Genomic DNA, 14,903 nt, shown 5'->3' on the forward strand with positions numbered 1-14,903 from the left:
TCCATATGAAGAGTCCAAGAAAGCTTGTTGTGGTTGACCAGTCCCAGCAGTTTGACACTCTCCACTCATTCCACTTCTGTGCTGTTAATGTGTCGGGGGGTATGAGTAACATCCTGCCGAAAGTCAATAATGCATTCCTTGGTTTTGCTGGCATTGCGAGCTAGGTTGTTCTCAGTGCACCATTTTCCAGGTCTTCCACCTTCCATCTGTAGTCTATTTCATCACCATCTGAGATTCGACCGACTATAGTGGTGTCATCAACGAACTTGTAAATGGCATTAGATTACTTTATTTACAGTGTGGAAATAGGCCCTTCGGCCCAACAAGTCCACACCGACCTGCCAAAACGCAACCCACCCAGACCCATTCCCTTACATTTACCCCTTCACCTAACACTACCGGCAATTTAGCATGGCCAATTCACCTAACCTGCACATTTTTTGGACTGTGGGAGGAAACCGGAGCACAGCCACGCAGACACTGGGAGAATGTGCAAACTTCACATAGTCACCTGAGGCAGGAGTTGAACCCGGGTCTCTGGCGCTGTGAGGCAGCAGTGCTAACCACCGTGGGCCACCATTAGTCTGGTATTCGGCAACGCAGTCATGGGTGTACAGTGAGTACAGTAGGAGGCTGAGTATGCACCCATGGGGGGCCCCTGTGTTGAGTGTTAGTGACGATGAAATATTGTCCTCAATCTTCACTGTTTGTGGCCTGTGGGTCAGGAAACTGAGGATCTAGTTACAGAGAGTGGGGCTTAATCAGAAATCACTAAGTTTAGTAATCAGTCTCGAGGGGATAGTAGTATTGAAGGGTGACCTGTAGTCAATGAGTAGGATTCTTACATAGCTGTTCTTGGTATCAAGATGTTCTAGGGAGGAGTGAAAGCAAATGATATAGCATCTGACGTGGATCTGTTGGTCCGATAGGCAAATTGGAGTGGGTCAAGAGTAGTGGGGAGGCTGGAGTTGATTAATGCCATGACCAGACTTTCAAAACACTTCATGACCACCAAAGTTAGGGCCACTGGGTGATGGTCTTTGAGACATGCTGCATGAGCCTTCTTAGGCACAGGGATGATGTTGGCCCTCTTGAAACAGGCAGGGATTGTGGCCTGCTGCAGGGAGAGGCTGAAGATGTCCGAGAAGACCTCTGCCAGTTGATCTTCACGTGCTCTGAGTGCACAGCCCGGTACTCCATCTGGTCCCATCGCTTTCCTTGGATTTACATGAAGGAAAACTGACCTGACCTCTGATGCAATGATTGTTGGGATAGGTTCATCAGGACTTGTCAGAATAGGTGTTACCTCTCTGCCGAACTGTGGTGTAAAATTATGTCCCAACACATGTGTGAATCATAATGTAACACATGTATTGGGCCAAGCAGTGGAATGTGGTGAAAGGGTTAAAATTATGTCCCAATACATGTGTGAATCTAACCGGAATGGAGGTGTTGCTTAGTCCCGTGTGAATCTTATTACACACCTCCCCGTGTGAATCTTCTTATCTGTATGTAACCAGAATGGAATGTGTTTTTTAGCCTTGCTCTGCTGTTCACATGAATGTTTATATCTGGAAAAGAGTATATCAGCTGGAAAAGTCTCCAGTTCGGGGAGTCTGCTCCGGGGTTACGTTTAACCGCCGAGCGTGGGTTGTTGGCAACCGCTCTACGAGAACTGACGGCTCCCAGTTCCGGTAACATGTAGAGTGAGTATAAGCCAGACCCGTTGTAAGTATGAGACCTGGTTGTGGCGACGCTGCGGGGAATAAAATGCTCATATTCTAGCAGACTCGCCTCTTGGTCGTTTGTTCTGTGTCAGACTATTCTCCTACGAACCTGACCTTGAGAATTTTTTAAAACATTTGGCGCTGCGAGCAGGGTCAATCGCAATTGAGGAGAGATTTTGATACAGAACAATGTTTTGGAAAAAGACTAAGAAACCAGAAGAACAAACTGTGGAGGTCCCGACCGTCCCGGGATGGCATGGACCGTGGCATGACGTGGCAGTTTGTTTGAGAAATGGTGGGGGGCGACCGGAGGAACCCCAGGGTCGCTGCTGTCCACCCTTGAGAGGATCCCAGTCCTGCCGAAGAACCCCTTGCCTGGGGTACAGCGGAGGATGTGGGCATGTCCAAAAAGCTGAAGCGGAGTTAACAGAATTGAATGGGATTGAACTGAACTGAACTGAGTGGAACTGAACTGAATTGAACTGAAGTGAATCAAATTGAACGGAACAAAATGGAACTGAGCTAAATTGAATTGAAATGGACGGAACTGAATTGAACACAATTGAATTGAACTGAACAGACCTGAACTGAGCTGAATTGAACTACACTGAATTGACTGAACTGAAATTAACTGAAACGAATTGAACTGAATTAAGCATAATGTAACACATGTATTGGGCCAAGCAGTGGAATGTGGTGTAAAATTATGTCCCAACACATGTGTGAATCATAATGTAACACATGTATTGGGCCAAGCAGTGGAATGTGGTGAAAGGGTTAAAATTATGTCCCAATACATGTGTGAATCTAACCGGAATGGAGGTGTTGCTTAGTCCCGTGTGAATCTTATTACACACCTCCCCGTGTGAATCTTCTTATCTGTATGTAACCAGAATGGAATGTGTTTTTTAGCCTTGCTCTGCTGTTCACATGAATGTTTATATCTGGAAAAGAGTATATCAGCTGGAAAAGTCTCCAGTTCGGGGAGTCTGCTCCGGGGTTACGTTTAACCGCCGAGCGTGGGTTGTTGGCAACCGCTCTACGAGAACTGACGGCTCCCAGTTCCGGTAACACGTAGAGTGAGTATAAACCAGACCCGTTGTAAGTACGAGACCTGGTTGTGGCGACGCTGCGGGGAATAAAACACTTATATTCTAGCAGACTCGCCTCTTGGCTGTTTGTTCTGTGTCAGACTACTTTCCTGCGAGCCTGGTCCTTGACCTTGAGAATTTTTTTAAAACACGAACTTCTGCTCAAAACGAGCACACAAGGCTTTGAGATGATCTAGGAGGGATGTGTCATCGTCTGCTATCTTGCACTGTCTCTTTTTAGAACCTGTGATGTCATTCAGTCCTTGCCATACGTATCTTGTTTGGAAATGTGAGAAATGTGACTCACATTTCAGACATTTTATTAAAGTGTACTGGCATGATGCATGGATATTTGGTTTACTTGCCCATCTACACTATATAACTTTTGAAAGTAGTTTATCGTTGGTTCATCTATTCCTGGTGGAGGCCACCTTTCCATCACGCAATATTTAAGGGGAGATCTGACACCTTTTAATATTTGTGAGAAAATCTGAAATAAAATCCCAGTTCACAAATGAGAAGTATTTCATCATCCACTTTGCTTAATAGTAAATGACCTTACTGAATTCCCCACTATGAACAGGTTGGGGTTGCTGTTGACCAGAAATTGAACTGGATGAGTTGTTTTCCCATTGCTTGCCCACTGTCTACAAGACACATTTCAGGAATGTGTGATTGAAGACTTCCCCTGATCTTGGATGGGTGCAGCTTCAACAAAACTCAAAAAACTTGACACTGTCAAGACAAAGCAGTCTGCTTGATTGACACTCTATTTATCACCTTCAACTTTTATCCTTCAAAAACTGACATAAGTGATGGAAAAGCATTTTATCTACAACATTCACTGCAGTAACTCACTAAATCTCCTCCAACAGCACCTTTCCAACCCATGACTTTGATCATCTGGAAGGGCAAGGTCAGCAGATACATGGAAACAGCAGCACTCATTGTCCTTCAAACCACACACCACCTTCAGGAGAGGGTGATAGTCCGAAAGTCATACAGCATCTTCACGGCAACTTGTCCATACTGATCTGATATCCTAAATTAATCTAATCCCTTTTGCCAGCATTTGGTCCATATCCCTTTAAACCCTTCCTATTCATATACCCATCCAGATACCTTTTAAATATTGTGATTGTACCCACATCCACCATTTCCTCTGGTAGTTTTTTCCATAAATGCACCACCCTTGTGTGAAAACATTACCTTTGATGTCCCTTTTAAATCTTTCCTTTCTGACCTTAAACATATGCCCCTTAGTTTTGGATTCGCCTACTCTGGGGGAAAAAAATCTTGGGTATTCACCCTATCCTGGAACTCCCTTCCTTCCTAAAAGCACCATGGATGTTCCTAATCCCAAAGGAGTACAGAGGTTTAAGACATAAGTGCACTACCTTCTTTCCAGTCCAATTAGGAATGGGAAGTAGATACTGTCTGCACCATTCTAAGATGACATTTTTTAAAAAAATATAATTAGTTGTCTAATTTCCTGACTAGAGGTGAAGTTATGTTGAAGCCCACAAAACTACTTAGGTTTCTGATATAAAATATCTGTAATTATTTCAGGAGAAATTAATTCTGATTTGACAGTCCAACTCTCAACAGGCTTCAAAATACAAGAACACTCAGCAAATTACTTCTCTTTCTAAACAGCTTCTTTTGTTTGTTTAGCAGTTTTAGTGTAATTCCCCTCTTCACATCTCAAAAGGCCCAAATTTATGCCAGATACATTTTTTTTTGGAACTAAAGAGCAATGATTTGGCTGAAATATTGATCAATGATCCCACTGGTCAACTTAACAGAACAGATCCCATTGCACAATTTCGAAGACATCCCTGGTATCCTGACCAATTTTTATCTCTCGGCCAGCATCAGGAAAACAATGTGTCTGATCCTTATCTTGTTGCTGTTGTGGAGTGCTACTATGCTCAAATTTCCCATTGCATTTCTTATATTAAGCAGTGTCTATAACTCAAAAGTGTTAATTCAGTAGTTTCGGATACCCGGAAGTATTGAAGAATATGCAAAGGAAAGTATTTTGACTTTAGGAAGCACAACAACACTTATGAAACTTTCAGATAGTTCTTGTTTGATTTATGAATTGTTTTTACAATATGTAGGTCAACAGTTTGCCTAATACAGTGATCCATGCTTTACTTGGGTATCCACACCTCTACACACCAGAAGGTATGAACAAACCCTGACACATCCAAACTGCTTAATTAATTATTTAATTTTTTGGGATGTGGACATCACTGGTAGCATTTGATGTCTACCCTAATTTCCCCTGAGATGAATGGAAAAAACTGAGTTAAAGAGATAAACACCTTGCTGAGAGTCAGGAGTCATGTGTAGGCCACACCAGGAAACCAGCTTTCCTTACTTAAATTACATTAGTCAACTACAAATGCTGATGGTTTCTTTGGCACCATCACTAAGATTAGGTTTCAACTCCAAACATATATTACTGAAGTTTAATTCCACAAACTGTCATGGTAAGGTTTGAACTTTGATCCACAGACCATTAGCCTGAGCCTCTGTATTGCTAGTCCAGTGACATTAACACTACACCATCATCTCCGAAATAATACTTCCAATGTGCCTCCACTCTTTTCTAGGCAATGTCAAATGAAGAGATGGGGCAAGTGGTGTATTAGTAATGTCACATGGACTCGTAATCCAAAAACCCAAACTAGTGGTATTGGGGATATGAAGTTGACAGATAGTGAAACGTTAATTCTATTTTTGTTTTAAAAACTGGCAAAACAAAGGAAAAAGCCAAATAGAAAACCATGTGACCACTGTCATCTGTTGTAAATACATACCTGGTTCACTAATGTCTATTAACCTTACTTGATCTGGCCCGCAAAATAGCTTATTGAGTCAAAGAGTTGTACAGCCCAGAAACAGACGCTTCAGTCCAACTCGTCCACACCAACGAGACATCCCAAACTGACCTAGTCCCATTTGCCACCATTTGGCCCACATCGCTCTAAACCTTTCCCATTCATATACCCATCCTGATGCCTTTTAAACATTGTAATTGTATCTGTCTCCATCACTTCCTCTGGCAGCTCGCTCCATACATGCACCTCCCTTTGTGTGAAAGTTAGCCCTCAGTTTTTTTAAATCTTTTCCATCTCTCTTTAAACCCATGTCCTCTTGTTTTGGACTCGCCAACTCTAGGAAAAAGGCCAAGGACATGCAGGTACTGGGCGTCCTCCACCGCCGCTCCCTAACCACCTGACGCCTGGAGGAAGGATGCTTCATCTTCTGCCTCGGGAAACTCCAAACCCATGGCATTGATGTGGATTTCACTAGTGTCCTCATTTTCCCCTCCTTCCACCTTATCCCAGTTCCTAATTCGGCACCACCCTCATGACCTGTCCTACCTGTCCATCTTCCTTCCCACCCATCTGGTCCACCTCCTCTCCAACCTATCATCATTACCCCTACCTCCATCTAACTATTGCACTCACTCTCAGCTACCTTTTCCCCAGCCCCACCCTCCTCACATTTATCTTCCCAGCCCCTGGGCGCACAGCTTCATTCATGATGAAGGACTTTTGCCCAAAACATCAATTGTCCTGCTCGTTTACTGCCTGACCTGCTGTGCTTTTCTAGCACAACACTCTCGATTCGAAACTCCAGGATCTGCAGTCCTCACATTCACCATATCCACTTAACTCTTAACTGCCCACTGGGCAACATATGATGGGTAATGAATTTTGGTCAGTCAGCAAAGCCCACATCCTATATGAAAATATCAATGGACTGCAGTGATTCAAGAGGCAGCTCATCATTTCAGCATTAGCAGCAAATGCTGCCCTAGCCAGTGACACTCACGAACTCTGATTTTAAAATATCCTTCACTTTAGCCATTTTTAAGTAGAAGTGGGGTTCTGTGCTGTGTTTTGGTTTTGTTAAACTCTTGCTCTTCAGCATTGATGAATCTTTCCAATATGCCTTCTTAGCTTTTGAGAATTTTTGAGTGGGAATTTACCAGCATCTTTTTGAGGAATGGAAGGAAGGGCCAGAGGCTGGTACAGTAGGAGGGAGCCATGTCAGGAGGCTTCCTGATGTGGTCAGGGAAGATACTTAGTAGCAGGTTACAAGTTGCCTGTTGAGCAGAGGTCCAGCAACCAATCTGAATGTACTATGTTGGCAGGGGCAGAGCCACTCAATGATGAGGCTGCTAACTGTGTGCAGGTAACCTCCCAGAAACTTCCCAGGAGGTGCATTAGTGCCAGAGTCTCCGTGGTGTGTGGAATCTTGCGGGAGTAGACAAGTGTTGACGCTACAGTCGAAACAGTGCTTCTGAAGTAGTTTTCCCTCCTTATTCTGGAACCTCCCTGACTATGCTAAGTAAGCATTTAATTCATGTTCACCTTTCTGAAAGGGCCTCAAAACAAAAGTGACCTCTTGCTCTCCTGCTTGTCTTAGCAACAGTCACCTCTCACTCAGTAATTATTTGGAGCATCCTGAGCTGCCAGCCGCATGATTGAGCAGCAGGAGGGAAGGTGCACCTGCCTTTCTGATTGATCAAGTGCCCCATTTGCCAGATCCTAATTGCCTCTACCTCTGACCATATTGCAGAGGAAGTTCCAATTCCTGCCTGAGTGTGGCAGCCACCCAACTGCCATCCAGCTGACAAGACTTCCACCACTTCAACTAATCTTACACTTTTCCTCATTGTGTTTTTTCCACACATTGTCACTAAATCACAAAGACAGAGATGTACATCAGTGTCTCTTCCAATTCACCAAGATCACAAAAAATCTTTAAAAGGTCTTTAACATAACAAGATCAATTAATTTCTCTCACATCTCTCTCCATTCCAAAAGCTAATGTTCCTTGAATTTAAAAAAAAAGGTCATTCTCACAATGTTCCTACCTTTTAAAAGTTCTCTGGTGCATTTATTTTTACTATTGATAGTTTCCACATTAATCCAGAAAAAATACGATTATCTTTCAACATATTTCTCCAGCACAAGATCTCCCCCTGTTGATTGAAATCAAGCAGGAGGTGCTGGATGATATGAACCAATTCTCATACCTTGTCAGCCTCCTCTTTACAAAGGCAGACATAAATGTTAAAATTTATTGTCATCCCCAATATACTACTCAGGACAGAGCAGCTTGCTAGTTTGGTATACTTTGCACAGCATTCAACATTCACTTACTTCACCGTTGATACTTAGTGATAGCAGTGTATGAAGCTAATGCCACCATATTCTTATTGACAGATAAAGTTGCTATCTCATTAAACAGAGATGACTAGTGGTGGGTTAACCTGAGGGTCACCACATCGTACGTGAGAGGAGAGTTTGAGAAGGAAATTCCTTCATGGCCACCTTGGCTGATGTGGGAATTGAATCTATACTGTTGGCACTACACTGCATTGCAAATCAGCTGCTAGCTAACTAAGCTAAGCAATTCCTTTTAGAGGTGTGCACAATCTATATGATGTACTGCAACAATTTGCCAAACGTCCTTCTGCAGTACTTTCTAAACTTGTCCTTCCAGGAGTTGGAGATTGCAAGGGAAGCAAAAGCATGCCAATACTATTACACCACATATGACATCCTGACTTTGGATTATATTGTCATTCCTTCACTGTCACTTGGTCAAAATCCTTGAATTGCCTTAACAGCGGTGAGGGTATATTTACATCACATATTTAATTTGATTTGATTTAATGTTGTCATGTACCGAAATATAGTGACGAGAGTTGTTTTGCATGCTCTGCAGGCAGATCGTACCATAAAAAATGCATCAGGCTAGCAGAACAGAATGCAGATTAGAGTTACAGCCACATGGAAGATGCAGAGAGAGATATCAACATTAACATTTGAGAAGTCCATTCAAAAGTCTTAAAAACAGCAGAAAGAAGTAGTTCTTGAAGCTGTTTGTATGTGTATTCAAACTTCAGTCTCTTCTGCCCAATGAAAGATTATGGAAGAGAGTATAACTGGGTGGTAGGGGTCTTTGGTTATATTGGTTAGTTTCCTCAGACAGTGGGAAGTATAGAAGGAGTCAATGGATGGAAAGCTGCTTTGCAAGATAGACTGGGCTGTGTTCACAACTCTTTGTAGTTTCTTCCTGTAGTAGTCTTAGGAAAAGCAGTTGCCAAATCGAGCTGTGATGCATCCAGATAAAATGCTTTCTATAGAGTATCTATTTTTAAAAAACTGTTAAGAGTGGACATACCAAAATCCTTGAGCCTCCTGAGGAAGTAGAGATGTTGTTATGCTTTCTTGAGAATCATGTCAATGTGGGTGGACCAGAACAGATTGATGGTGATGATCACTCCTAGAAAATTGACACTCTTGACCATCTCCATCTCAGCACCATTGATGTAGATAGAGGCCTGTTCTCCACTTCCTGAAGTCAATGAGCAGCTTTTTCATTTTACTGACATTGATGGAGAGAGTGTTGCATTTATACCATACCACAAAGCACTCGATCTCCTTCCCGTACTTTATTTCATTATTGTTTGAGATCTGACCTACAAACTTACAAATTAAGTGGTAATCAATGTTGGCATGCTTGTTTAGGTTGGCCGCTGAGGGGCCTTGAGAAAGGACCAATCCACTGGCTCTAAGCAGTCCCCTAGAAACTTTTCCACTGCTTCAGACCAACACTGCACTGATATCTTTACAGAGCCATCAAGCTTCAATTTCTGCTTTTATGTTGGAAGCAGGAGGACAGGTTTGATCTGATTTTCCAAAGTGTTAGAGAATGGAGTGGTAAGCATCTTTAATGGTTGTATGGCAATGAACAAGGATGCTCGGACATTTGACTGAATAGGAGATGTGTCGATGGTATATTGTAAGCGTATTCTTGAGGTTGACCTGGTTGAAGTCACTGGCTACGATGAAAGGGCCTAGAGTATTCCATCTCAAGACTGTTTGTTTGTAATGTTGTATACTTCATTACATGTTCACTTCTGCATGGGGTTGGATGAAGACCGCTGTCAAGATAGCAGAGGTGAACCGACACAGCAAGTAGTAGGGACAGTACTTCACTGTTAGATAGTCTAGGTCTGAGGAGCAGTAACTCACCAGGGTCATGACATCTGAGCACCAGGAAGTGTTGATCAGGAAACAGCAGTTCAAGAAGGTGGTTCACCACAACTTTATTAAGGGTAACTGGGAATGGATAATAAATGGTGGATTGGCCAGTGCCACCCATATCCCATGAAGGACAGGTTAAAGTAACTTATTCCTCTTTGCTGATGCTTTTTGCTAGTGAGGAGTTGTGGCTTTTTTAAAAGTTGAAATAAAACATAATTAAGGAGAGTTGATGGCCTAGTATTATTGGAACAGAGACCCGGGTAATGTGCTGGAGATCTTGGTTTGAATCCCATCATTGCAAGTATTTTTCATTTTTTTTTAAATATCTAGAATTAAAAGTCTAATGATGACCATTAGTGGGTCTGCCTAAACCAACTCGATTACAGTGGTTCAAGATGACAGCTCACCACTCACTACCTTCTCAAAGGATGGGTAATAAGTACTTGCTTAGCCAATGATGCCCAAATCCCATTAATGATTTTGTTTTAGAAAAATAGAAATAACAATTACTGTAAATAATCTACTAATTTCACTGTCTGAGAAAAAAAATAAAAAGTTACTTATTCCCAAATAAAATGCAGAATGTAGGATTGCATATCAGGAAAATAATAAAATTCAACCAGCATTAGTCAAAAAGTGAAGGGGAAAGGAAGTGACAAGAGAGAGAATTGCTGATCAAATATTTTCACAACAGTGTGAAGAAACATCAGCGAGGGACTCAAAGCCTCAATTGTTTATTAATTCAATATGACTACTATGAACCGTGCACTTTGAGATGAAAAGCAGTATAGGAATCTATCATCTCCAATGGAGAGAAAATGAATTAATTTCTGACTGCATTGCAGGAAAATAAAATATCTGCAGTTCACCACAATGTTAGGCACAAACAAGAACAGCATCCAATCAAAGTGACTGAAAAGACAAGTAGATACTGTCCCTTTGTATTGAAGCAGAAATACAGGGCACATTACAAACGAGAAATCAAAATACTGAAAAGATGTGGACAGTTTGCAAAAATATAAAATATTAATTGTAGGAGTTAATAATACAATTGTCTCATCACAAAAGCAGAATGTTTATATCTTGATTTAATTAATTGAAGGTTTGCATTGATTAGTTCTCATAAGGTGATGTTAATTCCTTGATATTTAAAACTTTATTCTGCAAGATTTTTGCCAGTGTCTATTTGCATGGTCTTGTGATGTAATTGTAGATCCCCACGTCATCACTTTTATATCCTTGCAATTCCTACTATCTTCCAGGAGGTCTGAACTCATCTAATTCTAGATGCTTAATTGACCTCAGTTTATTTGCTCTATCATTGCTGGCTATGACTATTGTTATGATCCCAGATGATGTGATTCTGGATAAGACAAATCACAGAGTGAAACTTGACTTAGTACTCTTGATTGATGCATGAAGAGAGATTAGTTCGATTCAGCTGATATTCACTGGAACTTAGAACATTGAAAGGATATCTTGTAGAAATTTTTAAGTTCTACCAGAACAAGACAGGACAAATACAGGAAAGCTACTTCCAATGACCGGAACGTCCAGAACTAGGGGTCATCGTGTAAGGCTGTGAGAAAGACATTTAGCTCTGAGACAAGGAGAGAGTTCTGTCCCCAGAGTGTGTTTAGACTGTACAAATCACTGCCACAGAAGGCAATTGAGAAGAAATATTGAATGTTTTTTTTTAATAAAAAAAGTTAGTTGTAGTTCTTAAGGCTAAAGATATCTAAGGGTAAGGAGAAGAAACAGGAACAGGGTAATGAGTTGAATAATCAGCCATGATCATATTGAGCGATGCAATAAGTTCAAAGGGCTGAATGGTCCACTCTGCTCCTATTTTATAAGTTTCTATGTTGATAAGTTTTTTTTGCAATTTGGTTATGGTGGTGCTTAGTCACTCAACATTTTCACATGAATCTACCAATGTTCTTTCACAAAATAATTTAAAAGTTTATTATTTACAAAAAGACACTACTGAAATTATTCCATCCAAGAACTAGATGAGTTTACAATTGTCAGAAATAGAGATTCAAGCTGTTTTCCCCTCAACAAAAACCTCTCGGATACTCAAATCTCAGTGAAGTGTCACCCAACCAACTTCTAAATTCCTTGTTCCTTGGCATGACAGCCTTTTTTGTACAGACGTCTGAATGTGTGCAGAGCAAACACTTGCACTTCCTGTCATGCCTCACTGGGGTAGCACACAGGCGATCCTGTTATTGTTGAAGTTGTCACAGAAGACAAAGATTTTATCAAAGTGTACAAAATTCCCCAATTACTTGTCTGTTTCAATCTCGGTTATTGGAAAGCTCAAACCAGGTTTCGGTACTAACTAAGTATTTATTTTGCAATCTATTTTTTCAAATAAATAGGTAATAACCACAGGAGAACCATTATGAACTCTCAACTTGTATCATTACTAGTTAAAGCTCTAACCCCTCTATAAGCCCCCCCCCCCCCCCCCCCCGTGCACACATACAGAGAAACACTGATGGGTTAAAAAACATTTGTGTTCTGGGTGGCGAGAAAGGCTGGGTGGGGGTACAGTTGTTTCTACCCGCAAGGTTTACAAAAATAAACTGGTCTTTTATTTTTGATGTTCACTTATCTCACCAGGTGTTTTCCATTACCTTGAGGGAGACACCGAGTGACTGGCTCACAAAATGATACAGTCTCTGACTTTATAGCTAAAACCCACGTCTCCCAGCAGTTGATGAGGGCAATTGAACTGGTTTCTTTCTGGTTCTGGATGGTTCGATCTTTCAATGATACTGGACTTCTATTAATAGGCAAGAGCAGTTTATTTTCTCTTCTTCCCAATGGCACTGAACTATTAACTTCAAACATCCCAGCAATACTGTCAAAGCTCAAAAGTAAAACTGAAACTAAATTCTTTGCTTATTAACATTACAATATGCAAATAAACATCAACTTTCAAGTGATACACTGTTTTCCTACTTTAGAAATCAAGTTTTCTACTAATAATAAAAATATCATGAACTTTAATCATATTTTTATAGATGCACTCTCTTGGCACCTCGTGGTATCTGCCACTTTGTAAGTGGTATTGGGTAGGATTTGTTTGAGGTAGTTCACTTCCTATAGTCTCCTTTATCTTGCTCCCATTTGCTGATTAGTGATAGAGGGAATACCACTGGAGATTACTTACATAAGAGGTACTGTCCCTAGATAATGAATATGTTTATTGCATGATAGAAATAAGCATGACATTTGGTCAGGCATTGTTATTTGAACCATAATGTACTGGTATTAATAGTACTGCTACTCCAAATATGAGAGGTAAGCTCGTCTCCACCTACAGACTGTGTTTGACATCATTAGAATGGATGGTACCAAGTGACATGAACTCTAATCTTCATAACCATTACCTTATACAACACTGAATTTAACTGGAATTCCCTTAATATCTCTTCAACACTCTACTTTATAAAATTCTCCTTTAAGGCGCTTGATAAAATCTTTCATTCTGCATTTTGGTTTTAGAGGCTATTGGTCTGGACAATATAAAGAAAGATATTGTCCTACAGTATACCAGGGAGCCCTTTTTCTTCTTATTTCATTACCAGTGGTTGGTCACTGAAACGAGTTGTATTGACTTTTGATGTCTGTATTTTCCTGGAATTCTACTGTGTGGACCTTTTAGCTTGCTCCCTCCTGCACAAACAGCAGAGTTTAACAGCTATCTTAAGCCTGTTAACTGTGGAAGTGCCTGTAAATCAGTCCAAATGCTTCATTTGCTTGCCCACAGGCAATACCTCACATCATTTACTCCTGCAGCTGAAAACACCAATTTTGAAGATTAATGGACAAGAAAGGAAATCTCACTGAAGCTTTCAGCAATTCACAGTTAACCCTTGACAACAATCCATCAGCTGTATGTAACTGAGGTTTCTGCTGCAGTGTCAATTCTTTCTGCCCTCTTCCTGTGGAACTTTGAACAGATAAGAATTCATCACTTCTTAGGATGGTTAATTTATGTGAAACATGAAGTGTGTTTTTCTCTCTCCATAGATGCTACCAGGCATGCTGAGTTTCTCCAGTAATTCTGGTTTTAGACAATAGACAATAGACAATAGGTGTAGGTGTAGGAGTAGGTCATTCTGCCCTTCGAGCCTGCACCATGATTCATTATGATCATGGCTGATCATCCTTAATCAGAATCCTGTTCCTACCTTATCTCCATAACCCTTGATTCCACTATCCTTGAGAGCTCTATCCAACTCTTTCTTAAATGAATCCAGAGACTGGGCCTCCACTGCCCTCTGGGGCAGAACGTTCCACACAGCCACCACTCTCTGGGTGAAGAATTTTCTCTGCATCTCTGTCCTAAATGGTCTACCCCATATGTTTAAGCTGTGTCCTCTGGTTCGACACTCACCCATCAGTGGAAACATGTTTCCTGCCTCCAGAGTGTCCAATCCTTTAATAATCTTATATGTCTCAATCAGATCCCCTCTCAGTCTTCTAAACTCAAGCGTATACAAGCCCAGTCGCTCCAGTCTTTCAGCGTAAGGTAGTTCCACCATTCCAGGAATTGACCTCGTGAACCTACGCTGCACTCCCTCAATAGCCAGAATGTCTTTCCTCAAATTTGGAGACCAGAACTGCACACAATACTCCAGGTGTGGTCTCACCAGGGCCTGTACAGCTGCAGAAGAACGTCTTTGCTTCTATACTCAATCCCTCTTGTTATGAAGGCCAGCATGCTATTAGCCTTCTTCACTACCTGCTGTACCTGTATGCTTACCTTCATTGACTGATGTACAAGAACACCCAGACCTCTTTGTACTGCCCCTTTACTACCTAAATGGAATCAATTTAGATAATCTGCCTTCCTGTTCTTGCCACCAAAGTGGATAACCATACATTTATCCACATTAAACTGCATCTGCCATGCATCTGATCACTCACTTAACCTGTCCAGGCCACCTAACATCCTCCTCACATTTCACCCTGCCACCCAGCTTAATATC

The sequence above is a fragment of the Chiloscyllium plagiosum genome, unplaced genomic scaffold (assembly GCF_037043375.1).
Source record: "Chiloscyllium plagiosum isolate Xiang-an unplaced genomic scaffold, Cpla_swu_hap1 HiC_scaffold_6, whole genome shotgun sequence".
Classification (NCBI taxonomy): Eukaryota; Metazoa; Chordata; class Chondrichthyes; order Orectolobiformes; family Hemiscylliidae; genus Chiloscyllium; species Chiloscyllium plagiosum.